The sequence below is a fragment of the Papaver somniferum genome, chromosome 7, assembly GCF_003573695.1.
Source record: "Papaver somniferum cultivar HN1 chromosome 7, ASM357369v1, whole genome shotgun sequence".
Classification (NCBI taxonomy): domain Eukaryota; kingdom Viridiplantae; phylum Streptophyta; class Magnoliopsida; order Ranunculales; family Papaveraceae; genus Papaver; species Papaver somniferum.
Window position 1 is genome coordinate 223,238,938 of NC_039364.1, and position 16,476 is coordinate 223,255,413.

Sequence of the window (16,476 nt, forward strand, 5' to 3'; positions counted from 1 at the left end):
CGCCGGTTCGCGGACTTGGCTCACGCCACATTCCGTTTCTCTTGGTCAACAAAGTTCGCAAACTTTGGTTCAAGGAATAAGGACTTATACATATATGTGTTTCCACAATAATGCTTATATCCTACCAATGGTTATGTAATCTAAACTCTCATTTCAATCATTGACACATTCTCAGAGGACGTTATATAACCGTTATTCACAGACCATTTTCGTCAGAGCAATTTCCAAAGTGATTGAAACATAACATGACTTTCGTCATTAGGTAAAGATGAATTTGGCTAAAGGGAAAGCTTACTAACACATATTTCGAGAAATAGATAGGCGAGTTATACTCGGCTCGAAATAGCAAATGTGTATAATGAAAGTCTATATATCAATACGACTTTTGATAGAATAGATACCTTTTAGTCGATGACGATCCACCAGTTCCTTGAGTAGTCATTCGTCTTGTATGATGATTTCAATGGAGTCTTGATCTCAACTACACTTTTAATCCTAGTCCGAGACCTTTAGATATGTAGGCTAGAAATCAAGGCTTATAGTTTTGATCACTAACGTTGACAAACATGCTTGAGATAGCAATGCATGCGAGTTCGACCGAGCAATGCTCTAACAATCTCCCCTTCGTCAATATTAGTGGCAAAACTATTAATACATATGGAATACAAAACTAAGTAAATTAACTTTTATAGCTCCTATTCCACATGTATAATCTTCAACATTACTCGAAATCTTCGTCACTTCCAAGTACTCCAATGATCCCAAAGGTTGTAAGTTTAGCATAATCGTTGTTGAAAATCCGTAGCTATAACAACAAGAAAACAATAGTTCTCAATCATTGTTATACAGTGTCATAGTATCATTACACAATGTCAAAGTTCAACTGTATCACAACTTCAACAACAATACTATGGTGATATGTATCACTCCCCCTTAGTCAACACTCCATCTCACATGGAAACCACTCCCCCTTACATAATGATCCGAAAACCATATGTATTTGTAGTGTGAACTACATATTAATTCTCCCCCTTTTTGTCAATAAAATTGGCAAAGGTACAAGAACGGGATCCTAATGAAATTTCCGAAAGAGACATTTCTTGACCAAAAGAAAGTAAAAATATCAAAATGTTCTTTAGATGCAATCATAAATCCGAAGCTAAATGCATTCATCAAGGAGTTTATAAAGATACAAGATAACCCCTATAATATTCCACAGCCGCACTCCCCACAAAGATTTGGCAATTAAGCGCAAGTTCAAAATGAACTCTCCCTTATTAAATGTCATTCCCGAAAGAACAACAAGAGCGACCTTAATTTCGAAAAAAAAAGAAGGATTTCTTTGGACACAACACACAAAGAACTCTGACAGAAAAATCAATCCTACGGAAACAAATACAGACTTGAAGACACTTATTGTAGTTTCAAACTCAATTGCCCAAAAGATAGAGATAAGCACAGAGGCAAGAGTCATAGAAACAATTAATGAACCAAAACAACACCAATAAACTGTCGTAAGTGTTGAAAAGTAGCAGTGTCTAATGGTTTGGTGAGAATATCAGTCAATTGTTGTTCGGAAGGCACAAATCCCACACTTAATACCATTTTCATAGTGATCTCGAATAAAATGGTACCTTATATCAATGTGCTTTGTTCTTGAGTGCTCAACGGGATTCTCAGTGATTCGAATCGCACTAGAGTTATCACAGAAGATCTTCATTATTCCAGTATCAATTCCATAATTAGCTAGCATTTGTTTCATCCATAGGAGTTGAGTGCAACATGAGCCAGCAACAATATATTCTGCTTCACATGTAGACAGGGATTGTGAATTCTGTTTCTTGCTATGCCAAGCCACAAAATTCAGTCCTACATAGTAGAAACCCCCTGATGTACTTTTTCTGTCTTCTACACATCCTGTCAAATCAGCATCTGAATAAGCAGAAAGGTCAGTGTTAGTATCAAAAGTGTAAGATAGACCATACCCGACAGTGTGATTGACATATTGTATGATCCTCTTTGCAGCTGCAAAATGAGACTCCTTTGGATTAGCCTGACATCTAGCACAACAACCAACACCAAAACAAATATCAGGTCTAGTGGATGTAAGATACAAAAGGCTAGCAATAATAGATCGATATAATTTTTGATCTACTTTTACTCCTTTCTCATTTATGTGTAGTTTACCAGTAGTCGTCATAGGTGTCAGTTTCGGACTTGACTTATCTAGACCGAATCTTGTAACAAGATCCCTTGCATATTTTTCTTGAGATAAGTAGATTCCATCCTTATGTTGTTGAATATGTAATCCTAAAAAGAACTTTAATTCACCAATATTGCTAATTTCAAACTCTTTAGCAAGTGAAACTTGAAAATCCTTTGCAAGCTTCTCTGAAGTTGAACCATAGATGATATCATTTACATAGACTTGAGCAATGACAACATCTTTCCCACTCCATCTGGTAAACAAAGTTTTATCAGCTCCACCTCTTGAAAAACCTTTTCTAATAAGAGAAGTGGTAAGTTTTTCAAACCAGGATCTAAGTGCTTGTTTTAACCCATATAATGCCTTTTTGATCTTAAGAACATGATCTCGGAAATCAAGGTTTTCGAATCCTTTAGGTTGAGCAACATAGACTTCTCCTTTAGAATTCCGTTTAGGAACGCGGATTTTATATCCATTTGGAAAAGATTAACCTTGAAAAACAAGCATGAGCTAATAAAAGTCTAATGGACTCAAGGAGTGCCACATGAGCAAAGGTTTCGTTAAAGTCGATACGTTCAATTTGTGAATATCCTTGAGCGACAAGTCTGGTTTTATTTCTGATAATTATGCCAAATTCATCAGACTTGTTCTTGAATATCCATTTAGTTCCAATAATATTAATATTGGAGGGACAAGGTACGAGTTCCCATATGTCTTGTCTTATAAATTTATTTAACTCTTCATGCATTGCATTCACCCAAAAGGGATCGTTCAGATCTTCATCAATATTTCTTGGTTCTACTTGTGACAGATAACAACCAAAATTGCACATGATTTGAAGTTTCCCTCTAGTCTTAGTTGTAGAATCTCTTCCCCCCATAATATTGTTGGGATCATGATTCCTTTGAACCTAGAGGTTTCCTGGAGGGACATGTTCTTGTTCGTCATGAGTAGCCTGATCAGTGCTCTTCTCCTCGTCACTAGAAATATCAGGATCATCAACAGTTGGGATAACTTCAACTGATTCTGGTATTTTTTTGACTTTCTCAATTGTCTCGGTTGGAGGCAATTCAGCAGGAGGATTATCATGATGAAAATCACTAATATCATCGATGATAACATTAGCAGATTCCATCATGACATGAAATCTGAGATTAAACACTCGAAAACCACGGCTATCTGAAGCATAGCCAAGAAAGATACCTTCATCACTTTTGGCATCGAATTTCCCTCTCTGTTCTCAATCTTTTAGAATCTAGCATTTACTTCCGAACACTCTAAGATAGTGCAGGTTGGGTTTTCTTCCATACCACAACTCATAAGGAGTGTTTAGGGTTTTGGACCATAAGTAAACACGGTTACTCAAATAACATGCCGTAAAAACAGCTTCTCCCCAAAACCTTAGAGGCAAGTTTTTATTATGGAGCATTACCCTTGCCATTTACTGAATGTTCCTATTCTTTCTTTCTGCAACTCTATTAGCTTGAGGAGTAATGGGTGGTGAATATTGTTGAATGATCCCCAGTTCTTCACAAAATTCAAACACCTTAGTTTCCTTGAATTCAGTTCCACGGTTGCTCCTAATTTTCTTTAGTTTGCGACCTTGTTCGTTATGGATTCTTTTAACAAATCATTTTTATGAGACAGAAATGCAATCCAAGTGAATTTGGTGTAATCATCTACCATAACTAAAGCATACTTCTTACCAGCAACCGTGGGTTGTTGAATTGGTCTGAAGAGATCCATATGAATTAAATCAAGTGGAGTTTTAGTGAGAATATATCGAGATGATTTATGGTGAACTTTAGTTTGTTTACCCTTTTGACAGGAACCACATACACCTTCAATCTTTGTATTGATTTTGGGAACGCCTCTAACAAGTTCTTTGTTAATGATCTTAGTTAGAAGACGATAGTTGATGTGACCAAAACGCTCATCCCAAAGATGTGGCGATTCCACCTTAGTCAAATTGCAACAATTGCTAAACTGAGTATCAAGAAGATAACAATTGTTTTTACCACGAGTTCCTTGAAAAATTACTTTCCCAGTGTTTTCTACAATGTTACATCCATTTGCATTGAAGACAAATCGATGGCCTTTGTCACAAATTTGACTAATAGAAAGAAGATTTGTAGTCATACTTTTTACTTATACCACATCATGGATTTCAGGTACGCCAGGCAATTTGATCGTCCCTTTCTTGCTAATGTAAAACAACTCCCATCTTCGAAAGTTACTGGTCCTTCTTCATAGTCGTCAGAATAAATAAACCATGTGAAATCACTTGTCACATGTTTGCTACATCCACTGTCAAGAAACCATTGAAAGGGTGATGATGATTTTAAAGAAAACTCTCCCATACTATTAGTACTTTCCTGTTTAGGGTTTCCTGATAGTTTTGTACGTCCTTTTAGAGAAGCACTAAGTTGTTTAGTTTTCGTGTGAAGATTACTTGCAACTTTCAGTCTCTTTTGGAAGGACATACAAGTATGTTGAAAGTGATCAGAGGAATCACAAAACAAACATGGGCCAACACTTTTGGAATCGTCAGAATAGTTCTGAGTCATATCAGTTTTGACAACATGTGAACGTTGTTTATTACATGAGTTATGACTGTTCTTCAGAGAGAAGCAACTGGAGTTATTCAATTCCATTAAAGGGATTTTAACATATTTCAAATCCTTAAGCATTGCGATTTCTGCTATGAGATCAGAGTTGATCCGGATTTGTTCATCCAACTTTTTCTGGAGAATAACCAGTTTATTAGAACTTTTTCTACGATTGGTTTTTAATTCTGGTGAAGCGTTTCTAGAGACTTTTCTGTCCATAGAGTCAGATCGCTTACAAACACAGACTTGTGAGGTCTTGAACGTGTTTGCTTGCTCTGATACCAGTTGAAAAAGCGGAGGTACAACAACCACACCCAATATTTCGCTTAGCAATCTGTATGGACAAACTCCAATATACTTTCTAGAGAATCAACTAGACAGTCAAACTCAATCTAGATAAAAGTATATCAAAGAGCTCATATCTCAATCTCCCGATTTGATATATACTCGAGCAAATAGAAATCTGCGAGTCATTACCAAATACTAGAGAGATAACTTGGATGGTACCAAAAGACCAATATCCAAGTGTCAATCAATTTAAATCAACAACCAAAAGGTCGGATATTCCAATTGATTGAACAACGCACAACCTGTGATATTTCAATTATATAACAAAATATAACGCGGAAAAGAAATAACACAGACACCAGAATTTTGTTGACGAGGAAACCGCAAATGCATAAAAACCCCGGGACCTAGTCCAGATTGAACACACACTGTATTAATCCGCTACAGACACTAGCCTACTCCAAATTAACTTCAGTCTGGATTGTAGTTGAACGCCAATCAATCTTACACTGATACAAGGTACAAATATGCTCCTACGCCTCTGATCCCAGCAGGATGCTAAGTACTTGATTCTCTTAGCTGATCTCACCCACAACTAAGAGTTGCTACGACCCAAAGTCGAAGACTTTAATAAAAAAATCTGTATCACACAGAAAAGTCTACGATAATAGATAAATCCGTCTCCCACGAATATACCTATGAGTTTTGTTCCGTCTTTTGATAAATTAAGGTGAACAGGAACCAATCAATAAACCGGTCTTATATTCCCGAAGAACAACCTAGTATTATTGATCACCTCACAATAATCTTAATCGACGCAGCAAAAAAAGATATTGTGGAATCACAAACGATGAGACGAAGTGTTTGTGATTACTTTTTTATCTTGTGTATCAGAGATATAAATCTCGAGCCAATTATTACAATCGTACTCGTAACAATAGAAACAACAAGATCAAATCACACAACTACAAGAAAAGTAGTATCGGTATCGCTTCACAATCCCAATGAAGTCTTTAAGTCGATAACCTGGTTTAGAAGAAGAAACCAAAGGTTAAAGGAGAATCGACTCTAGCTATGCAACTAGTATCACACGTAAGGTGTGGGGATTAGGTTTCCCAGTTGCTAGAGTTCTCCCTTATATAGTCTTCCAAATCAGGATTTGCGATCAATCTTAGCTTGGTAACAAAGCATTCAATATTCACCGTTGGATGAAAACCTAATTAGATTCAAGCTAATATTTCTCAACCGTTAGATCGAAAACTTAGCTTGTTACACACAAATGAAATGTGTAATTTTGGGTTTACGAACCGTTCCCAAACATTAATGTTTGTTGGTTCAACAATAGTTAACCAATGGTTAGCCATATGATCACTTTCATATCCATCATATTCTTCTTCACCATAACTAGTCCAAATGACTCAAATGAACTAGTTAGAGAATTGTTCAATTGCTTAGATCTTATGTAACTACACAAGATACAATCGAAGCAAAAAAGGTTTGATTCACTCGAATCGATTCATGAACTTTATAACCATGGTTTGCAAAAGCATTCCTTAGTTTATATAAACATGAGTTCAAGAACAACCGGTTTAGATATAACCTGCTCAAGTTCGCAGACTTAAGCTCACGGAAGGAGTTCACAAACTCCAGTAGAAATTTTCGGGTCGAGAACTTACGCCGGTTCGCGGACTGAGTTCGCGGACTTGGCTCACGTCACATTCCGTTTCTCTTGATCAACAAAGTTTGCAAACTTTTGTTCAAGGAATAAGGACTTATACATATATGTGTTTCCACAACAATGCTTATATCCTACCAATGGTTATGTAATCTAAACTCTCATTTCAATCATTGAAACATTCTCAGAGGACGTTATATAGCCGTTATTCACATACCATTTTTCGTCAGAGCAATTTCCAAAGTGATTGAACCATAACATGACTTTCGTCACTAGGTAAAGATGAATTTGGCTAAAACGAAATCTTACCAACAGATATTTCGAGAAATAGATAGGCGATTTATACTCGGCTCAAAATAGCAAATGTGTATAATGAAAGTCTATATATCAATACGACTTTTGTCTCAAGAGTAGGAGATAGAATAGATAGACCTTTGAGTGACAGATAAGTTCAAGTCTCCACATACCTTTTAGTCGATGAAGATCCACCAGTTCCTTGAGTAGTCATTCGTCTTGTATGATGATTTCCATGGAGTCTTGATCTCAAATACACTTTTATCCTAGTCCGAGACCTTTAGATACGTAGGCTAGAAATCAAGACTTATAATTTTGATCACTAACATTGACAAACATGCTTGAGATAGCAACACATGCGAGTTCGACCGAGCAATGCTCTAACATTTAGGTTTAATCTAAGATAGCTATGGAACCAAGCAAACGATATCCACTGTTAGATGAAATCTTTGAATCTTAATCACATATACAAGATATACACTATGGTTAGGTAACCGTAGTCTAACCGTGTATAAAGACTATGTTCAACATGGTTACCCGAAACTAGCCGATTTGAACTTAAAAGCTTAACACTCATTTTCATCTTCACTAAAACATTAAGATTGAGTCACAATCATGTGATTTATTGAGTCTAGTGTTAATTAGAGAAAATATCAAATGCAAATTACTTCACAAAAATAATTGAATTGAAATTGAATCATGATCGACACAGTTTGTAAATGTACAAGGTACAATTACTTGAACCATTCTTGAATCGGCTGAGTCACAGTACGCGGAACGGTTTCCAAACTCTTATGAAATTATCGAGTTTCGGAGTCAACAGAACTTTTCAGTTCATAAACCGGTTTGCACACTTATGTAATTACCAAGTTCTGGACTCTTACAGAACTTTTCATTTCACGTACCGGTTTGCAAACTTTGACCTAACTCAAAGTTCTGGAGTCGACAAAACTTTTTAGTTCATGTACCGGTTTGCAAACTCTTAGACCTTTGATGGTTCCGGACTTCACAGAACATTCAGTTTGCGTACCGGTTTGGGTTCTAAACTGTATTTATAACACATAACTATCTTGGTTCGCATACCGGTTTGATTAGTTTAACCCGGTTCCCTTACCACAGTTCCACAATTATTTGTATACGAATATACATACCTATCCAGATCACGAAACAAATAGATTCTCCCATGATCTACATACGAATATGCATATCACGCAAATTTGAAAGTCGATATATAGCTACTCTGCTACGTGTATGAATACATGTAATAAGACTTCAGACATATAATAGTTTTCTCAGTTTGTAAGACTGATAACACTGTCTTGTATTCCGAATATAGTAGTTATATATTTCTCTAAATCAATTCGAAACATTTCTGAATAAATAAAAATGACAATTATCACTTGAAAAGGCGAGGGTACCCAAATATACCTCAAGCTAAAATTTTTCCTACCTATAAGTCCTTTCTCCGAAAGTGATTGTCTATGGAATGAGTCGAGACAATACAACTAATCGGTTCACACTTCGTGTGATCGTCTATGGATACGAGATCGAGACAATACAACCACGAAGTATGTTTACTTGATACAAAGGTTCAGACTTAACCAAACACAATAGGATTGCTTATCAAGTAAATAGGAATTAACGTTTGTGTAATTTACTTTAATTATAATAAAACAAATATAATGCGGAAAATAAAAGTAAATGACACAACAAGATTTTGTTAACGAAGAAACCGCAAATGCAGAAAAACCCCGGGACCTTGTCCAGAATTGAATACTCTCAGGATTAAGCCGCTACACAAAATTACACCTAACTTCGTATAGTTGAGACCAAGTAACTAACCGTATATTTCACCTAGTTCCGTCTGTATTCCCACGCCTCCGACTTATGAATAAGTCACGTACTTGGAACAATTCCTTTGGTTTATATTCCAAATAGTAAAGGAACAACAAATGTGTTTGGTATCAACTCTATTCAACCAAGTGATATGAGTCGGACAAAGGCTCTTCCGTGTATCTTAACATAAACTCCTTCGTCAGGTCCTTAGATCTATCTTATGTTCAATTACCGAAGTTGTAGTTGCAGGAAATCCTACAACACACCCCTTGTATTATCATGATTATGATTTCTAGATCTAAACTTATTTGATATGAAAATAAAGATAAAGATAATGAAAATCACTACACCAAATGGAGTAATTTGTAACATTGAATTGTAACACTAATTTGTGTGACAGATGTTGTTACACAAATAGGTGTCACATCTTTAAAAAGTGTAATAATATATCTTTTCATAATTATATTTTATTTTTAAATAATTTTGTGATACTTAATGGTGTGACAAATTATCCATCCCAGTAAAAAACATTTGAAAAATATTAAAATAAAATAAAAATAAGTGGAAATAGTTTTCCCGCACCAGCCAAATAATTACCGCCAAAAAAATATAACTACCGCCAAAAAAAAAAAAACTTGGAATATCATATTTTCCCTCCCTCAAAGATATTACTCCGATATCTATGCACGGTTATTATTATATACTGTATTAAAAAACTGAAGGGAAAAAAAACATCAAAAAATAGTAAAAAGTAGTATCGTCTTCAATCAAGGTAAGTCTCTCACTCCTTCAATTATTTTTCAGTACTTCGTAATCTCCATCAGTACTTTTTTCTTTTGTTTTTTTTTTTCTGAGAGAGATCCATCAGTACTTCGTAATATCCGTAATAATCTACGGAGGAACAAAAAGAAAAAGCTCTACATCTGAGATTTCTTTACTTTAAGAAAAAAATTCCCCTAAAAAATCTTTTGATTTCGTTAAGCCTAACCAGTTTCTAATGGAAGATTTTTACTGCTCTTTTGTTCTTCATCAAATCATGAGTTTCTGTTACTATTCTACTCTGATTTTTCAGATAAGTTATTAACACGATTTGGATTTCGTTTAATCGAAGATAAAAATTGTTGTTAGGGTTTCTATAGATTATTATTGTTAATCGATGTTTGCCCTAATTTCTATTTTCAGGTTGAAAAAAACAGTTGGTGTATTTCAAGGATTAATTTGCAATCAGATCTGGTCAGTTTGGTGATGATTTCTATTATATAGTCGATTTGTTAACTTGTTGTGTGAATATGTTTTATTGTTATGCAAACACTCTGGGTTTGATTCATTATTGTGGTTTGTTTTTAAATGAACAATTTGAATCAAATGACATCCTGACCACTTCTGTTTATTTGGTAGTGTGGTGATCTTATATAGGAAGTAGTTGACAGTGTTTTTTATCCACCTGTTACTGAGACTGTTAATCAAATGACATCCTGACCACTTGAGATTAAGATTCCCTGTAAACTAGGCAGCCTTTCGATGATCTCAGGTCCTGTAACTTGTCTTGGGTTACATTTTTGTACATTGCAATTCTAGGATATCGCTTTCATGGGCTAGACATAGAAGTTAGAGAGTTGCAATCTAAACTCTTCTACCATGTTTAGATTGCAACCATGTTCTTGTTAGATTGTTTGATGCTAATGAAAAATATCTAAGATAGTTTGTGTATCTTGATGATTGACTTTGGAATGTGTCCTTTAAAAGTATTTTTAGGCAAATTAAGGAATTTTAGATGTTTTAGATTGTAAATGGAAAAAGGAATATAACCCTGCGATGCCGTTATCAGATAGGTCTGGAGATTGTAATCTGGAGAGTTTGTAAATTGGAGGAAAATAGATTTGTTAAGCAAAACTCTCTTATAAAGATGATATGTTAGAAAGGGTTTGGGCTGAGATTCATACTACTAACCTCTAATTGGGGGGGATAGCTTGGTTAAGTTGTATTGTGTTTCTTGCTTCAAAAGTTCAACTTCCCCTCGAAGTGAAACTAGGGGAAGTTTTTACCCTTCATCACATTGTAACAAGGATGCTAGTGGGAAGTTTTTCCCACTTGAGAGAATGGAGAGTTAAAACTGTATCCTTCACGAAATTCTACAGGATAGCATGAGCTTCAGCCTACTGTGTGCCTGTGTCTGTTACTGTGTCCTGCATGATAAACAATTTATATTATACCATAACCTTCAATTGTAGTTTTAGGGTAAAATGCAGCATCCACAGAGATTAAAGCAGGCACTGTCGACGGAAACGGATTTCATTTACATCCTGCAGTTCTATTTTAATATGGTTTTAGTATGGGGTGTTGTTTATACAACATTGGATGTCATACTGTTTGAATGAGGTGTATTGTTGTTGTGATGAGTTTTTTATAGGCTGTTGCTTTACACCCAGCTTTCCATATATGCGGCCAAATAATTGTTGCTGGCTTCACATCTTGTTTATAAGTACTGGAAGTTGTTACACTGGAGTTTAGTTTGTTTCTGAATTGTTTTAACTTTTATTTCACTTGTCTGCTTAGGATATATTTAACACCTGGTGAAAGAACAGTGGGGTTTCATTCACAGCCAAATCAAGCTTTCCAAGCTTTTGCTTTGTTGCAAGATAGCCCTGAAGTCCAGGTACTCACTTCTTAACCTAACTAGAGTAAATCCTGTGTGAGGAGATAACATCGAGGAATTCACACACATTCTCATACCGTGAACACGGGCAATTCACAGGGTCTTTGAGTAGTTATTTGAAACTCAAAAGAGCAATTCTTTTTCCTTCATGACAAGCATGGGAGGCTACTAGTGATCGACTGCTTACTAATGATAGATGAAAAAAAGAATATGAAATGAGGGTAATTGAATATTGAATTTCTTCACGACTAACAAGAAACAAATTAACTATTTATGATTTGTTTAATAGTTTATGTGATTGGTGTGTATAATTTTTTTCAACTTGTTCAATATTGAATTTAAGTTTTAGTATCTAGTGCTTTCGATTGACTCATAGTCGAACTGAGTTTCACTTGTAGTTGCGATAATCTTTTTTTTATCCCCCTGGCCAAAGTTGAAGCCATTAAGCATGATTTTGGACACAGTATTTTGTCACTTCTCCTTACGTACAATAGCATACCAAAATGTTTACCAAGTCCATAACTGGAAAAATCCATGAACCCATTAGTATAACCAATTCAGGCGGCTCTTTTTTACCATGAAATGTTTTTAGAGATGATACCCAATTCAGGCGGCTCTTTTTTACCATGAAATGTTTATAGAGATGTCTTTTAAATTGGTTTTAGTCTTAGTTCACCAACTACTTGTTATTACAGATCCCTTTTTAGATTAAAAGAGAAATCATAACTAAAGGACAGTTAATGTTTGCTATCTCCGTTTATTAATGATCGTTTCTATTCTCTGGTCTTCTGCCTTTGTAACTGATGTTTTCCCTAATTTCTATTTTCAGATTGAAAGAAACAATTAGTACGATTTAAAAGATTCATTTGCAATCACATCAGGTTCGTATTAAATAACAATATGATTCCTGTGTTAATTTTCTTCCTTTCACTTTTTGGTAAAGATTTATATGATACTTAGTCAATTAGTTAACTTGTTTGTGCAAGAGTTCTTGTGGTTTTCTTGTTATGCAAACGCTGGGTTTGATTCATTGCTGTGATTTTTTCATATGTGAACAATGTGGTTGCTTACAATTTCTTAGGTCTTAGGAAAAGTTTGGTTTTTTGTGGATCTGTAGAAAATGTAATGTTCAAATTTTAAGTCTTTTATGCATTTCTATAGCTCAAATATGTTTAAATGTAATGTATAAGATATAATTTATACATATTAGAACTGTTTGTTGGGAGATTAGATCCATGAGAATAGTGTGTTCATGTTTTGTATTGGATGAATTTTTACCTACTTGACCATTTTGTACTAGGACTCTATGCAAATGAATATCTAGGACTCTATGCAAAATGTTTCGAAAAATGTAATCTCATGGCTATTACTTAAGTATTAGACTTGAAAAGATATATAGTATAGTTTTTAATGCAGATCCATGAGAATAGTGTCTTTACTATTAAGCACAATCCCCGTTTCTTTTGTTCTGTACCCATGACATTGTTATGTATAGTTACCTAGTTTTTTTTAATGGATTGTAGAATGTCAGATGTAATTCCAAAAGATTGGATGGATGAAAGTGATATTTTTAGTAAAGTTTATCGAGATGGGGTTAGATACTTTATTAGTTTTGCTGTAAGATATGGTTACTCGAAGTCGATATGTGCCTGCCCTTGTAATAAGTGCCGAAATAGAAATAATCTGGAAATTGAAAAAGTTCGGCAACATCTGTTAGAGAAGGGTATAAACAAGAGGTACCGTATGTGGGCTTTTCATGGCGAGAAATCAAGTAATAGAAGCACAGTAGGTTCAGTCCAAGAGGAAAACATCAGCGAACCAAACAGGGAGGAAGGTGTGCCTGAAATGAGAAGATTGGTTGATGTTGCATTTGGAGTGCATGAAATGCCAGATGATGACATTAGTAATGACGAGGCAGGTCAGTTAGAATCTTTAGTTGTAGAACCCGAACCTCGAAGTAACCTTTTCACAGAAGTTCAGAACATTCAAATACCAGCTTCGACAGAATTATTTCAAGATAGCCAGAGGTAAAGCACAAATTGAAGCAGCTATTCAAGATGGTTTGGATCCAAATGCGTGGAAAAGCAAAGAGGATATTCTAGCAAACATTCTGATGGGGGTTACTCCAAGTAATTGGACCGCTTTCGTTGAGAATGAGTTCAAAGAAGGAGTCAAAGAAAGCCATAAAAAGAAATCAGAGAACAAAAAGAAATGCACAATCCCTCATACTCTTGGGAGGCGTACCTATGCGAAGAAATGTCATCTCCGTGTATGTTGTATACACTCCTCAATTATATTAGTTGTTTTGAAATTATATTTTTTTATGGTTATACAACAAATATGGATTCAAATGAGTAGGCAGAAGAGGATGGGATGGTTACAGAGGATCGCGAATACGCTTGGATGAAGGGTCAGTCATGAAAAACGCGATGGAACTGTTCATCCATCAGCAGTTGAAAAATATGTAGGTATATCAAGAATTAAAGCATGTCAAACTTTTACTTGAACTTTCCTAACTGATACTGGGTAACACATATTGTGCAGGAACAAGTCAAAGCTGCCTATGAGAAGCGAAAAAAGGGAGGAACTGACTGCTCATATGATTTTGGTTCTGATGGTTTAGTTGATGTCTTTGGCCCAGATAAGGGTAAAAGGTCTTTATGTGGCTTTTCCTCCAGTGTTTCTGCGAAGCGTGCTAAACAAGCATTCCTGACTGCTTCTCTTCGCGATTCTACAGTTAACAATTGCAACTCCGCTGTCGTCGGATTGAAAAAGGTAAACCCAACTCTTGCAATTTATGATAGTAACCCTGTTTCTTTGGTTTTCATTGTTGCCTTATCTTTTATATCACTGTCTAAGATCAACGTGTTAGGCAAATTTGTACTTCAATTATTGCAACCGTATACTTCCATATCAAATTTGTACTTCAATAATTGCAACCTTGTAACTCTCATAGGGCTTGTTTTAGTACAATCAGTGAAGTACTTCAATAATTGCAACCTTGTAACTCTCATAGGGCTTGTTTTAGTACAATCAATGAAAATTGTGATGTTGGTGCGTGTGAAACTGAAAGTTCAAATGGAATGGCATACAATTTTTATAGGTTGGTAGTCTCTCCCATGTAACATCTTGGCTACTTTGACTAGAAATCTTTTCTTATTTTTCCATTAACATTTGGCACAATTTAGTTCATCCTCTGTTTTGTTTTTTGTTTTTGATCTGTGTTGTATGATCCTAAAAGCTAACTTACCCATGATTACTGGTTAGCCTTTTCTCAGTATTTGTAATCAGGTTAACTTTTAGGATTCTAAGAAATGGTTAATGATAATACACATTATATATGACGACTTTATATTTTTCTTGTTGAAGTATTTATGACTTTACGTTGATTGTGTACTATTGCATTACAGGTCATGGCACAAAATATATCCAGTGACCATCCGACAAGCGAAGAAACAATCTTGGATGATTCTTGTAACCCTAACTCTGAGTTCCCTCCTGACTTCACTCCAGAAAATCATGCTTTTACCAGGAATTTAGATCCCATGTCAGAGCCACAACCTTTCGACAATTCTGGTTATGAAGAGTCTTCATATCAGGGTGTGAATTTGTTGGACAGGAATGGAAAAATAGTGCAGCTGGATATGTGGTAACCGGTTTGGAAGGTGAAGTCTGTCACCACAGAATTGTCCAAAAGAACGAGAGTAAAGTTTGCATAGAACGTGTCTACGATGATTATGCACCAATTTGGGACCCTCCTCAAGGTGATGACTTCTATAAGCTATCTTCTTATTTTGCTGGTGGTTGGATAATATGGCATAAGAAGCGTCTGCAATCTACAAATTAAACATTGTGTACCTTGTTACAGATCAGTACTGTTAGTTTCTATTGTTTAGTGTTTTAAGAGTGTATTGGGGGTATCCAGTGGATGTTGAAACATATTTCTTTTTATTAATTTAATTTCTATCATCTATTAAAATTTTTGGCTACCATTTTTTTTGGATTATGCACATCTAACAATAGGGTGGGTTGGGGAAAGTGGGTGTATGAATCGAAAACAGGGTGGGAAAACAAAAATAATTTTTTTTTTTGGTAATTACTGCTTAAATTGTTACACTTATATGTGTCAGATAATTGACATACTTTTTAGTGTGATTTTAATTAATTAAAGTCACACTTATTAGTGTGACCTCTAATGTGTAACAAAAGAAAAGCACCATATTTATGACACTAATAAGTGTGATAATAAATCAGATGTCACACTTATTTGTGTAACAAAATTTCTGATTTGGTGTAGTGAATAGAAAATAAGACACAAAATTTACGTGGTTCGATCAATGTGATCTACATCCACGGGGTTAGGGATCTTCACTATGATTGTTTGTAATTACATATGGATTACAATTGAGACTCCATTAATGAGTATTTGGAGCTCTTGGTTGAAGAAGGAAGAAGAAGATAATAATACAAATTCTGCTCTTTCTCTCTCTACAAATGTGTCCTCCCTAAAGTGTCTTTCTCCTTTTTCTTTTTGATTATTCTTCTTTCTCTCTCTTGCCTTTCTCTTTATATAAGTATTTACATAATGGATAACAACTCATATATGGTGGGGTACAGCTAACATTTCCCCTAATTTCGGATCTGGCTTGCGGTATTTTCGCAAACTTACAAATGTTAATTTCGCAAACATCCTAAATTTCGCACGATCATCATATTTTCTCACGTTTAAGCTGATGTCATCTGTTATGTCATTTCTGAAATCATACTGCGATGTCTTCGTGATGTATTGCTAGTAATTTCGCAAGCACGTCGTTGTTGCGAGATTCTGATCCTACAGAAGTAGTCGTTTAAGATTAAGCCAACAACACCTTTAATCCTAAGAATCGTGTTGATGCCGATCTACTCAATTAAT

General features: G+C 35.2%; 1 long non-coding RNA gene across 3 annotated transcripts; it reads left to right on the forward strand.

Moving 5' to 3' along the window:
- The first annotated feature begins 9,714 nt into the window (after nt 1-9,714).
- Nucleotides 9,715-15,537, forward strand: LOC113299663. Of its 3 annotated transcripts, XR_003335148.1 has the most exons (7): nt 9,717-10,141; nt 11,465-11,564; nt 12,394-12,445; nt 13,088-13,833; nt 13,923-14,028; nt 14,109-14,339; nt 14,975-15,537. It is a non-coding gene; the product is annotated as an uncharacterized LOC113299663 (long non-coding RNA). The 3 variants fall into 3 exon arrangements; XR_003335149.1 differs by having other exon boundaries at nt 9,715-10,141; nt 13,088-14,032; XR_003335147.1 differs by having other exon boundaries at nt 13,088-14,028.
- Nucleotides 15,538-16,476: the final 939 nt, after the last annotated feature.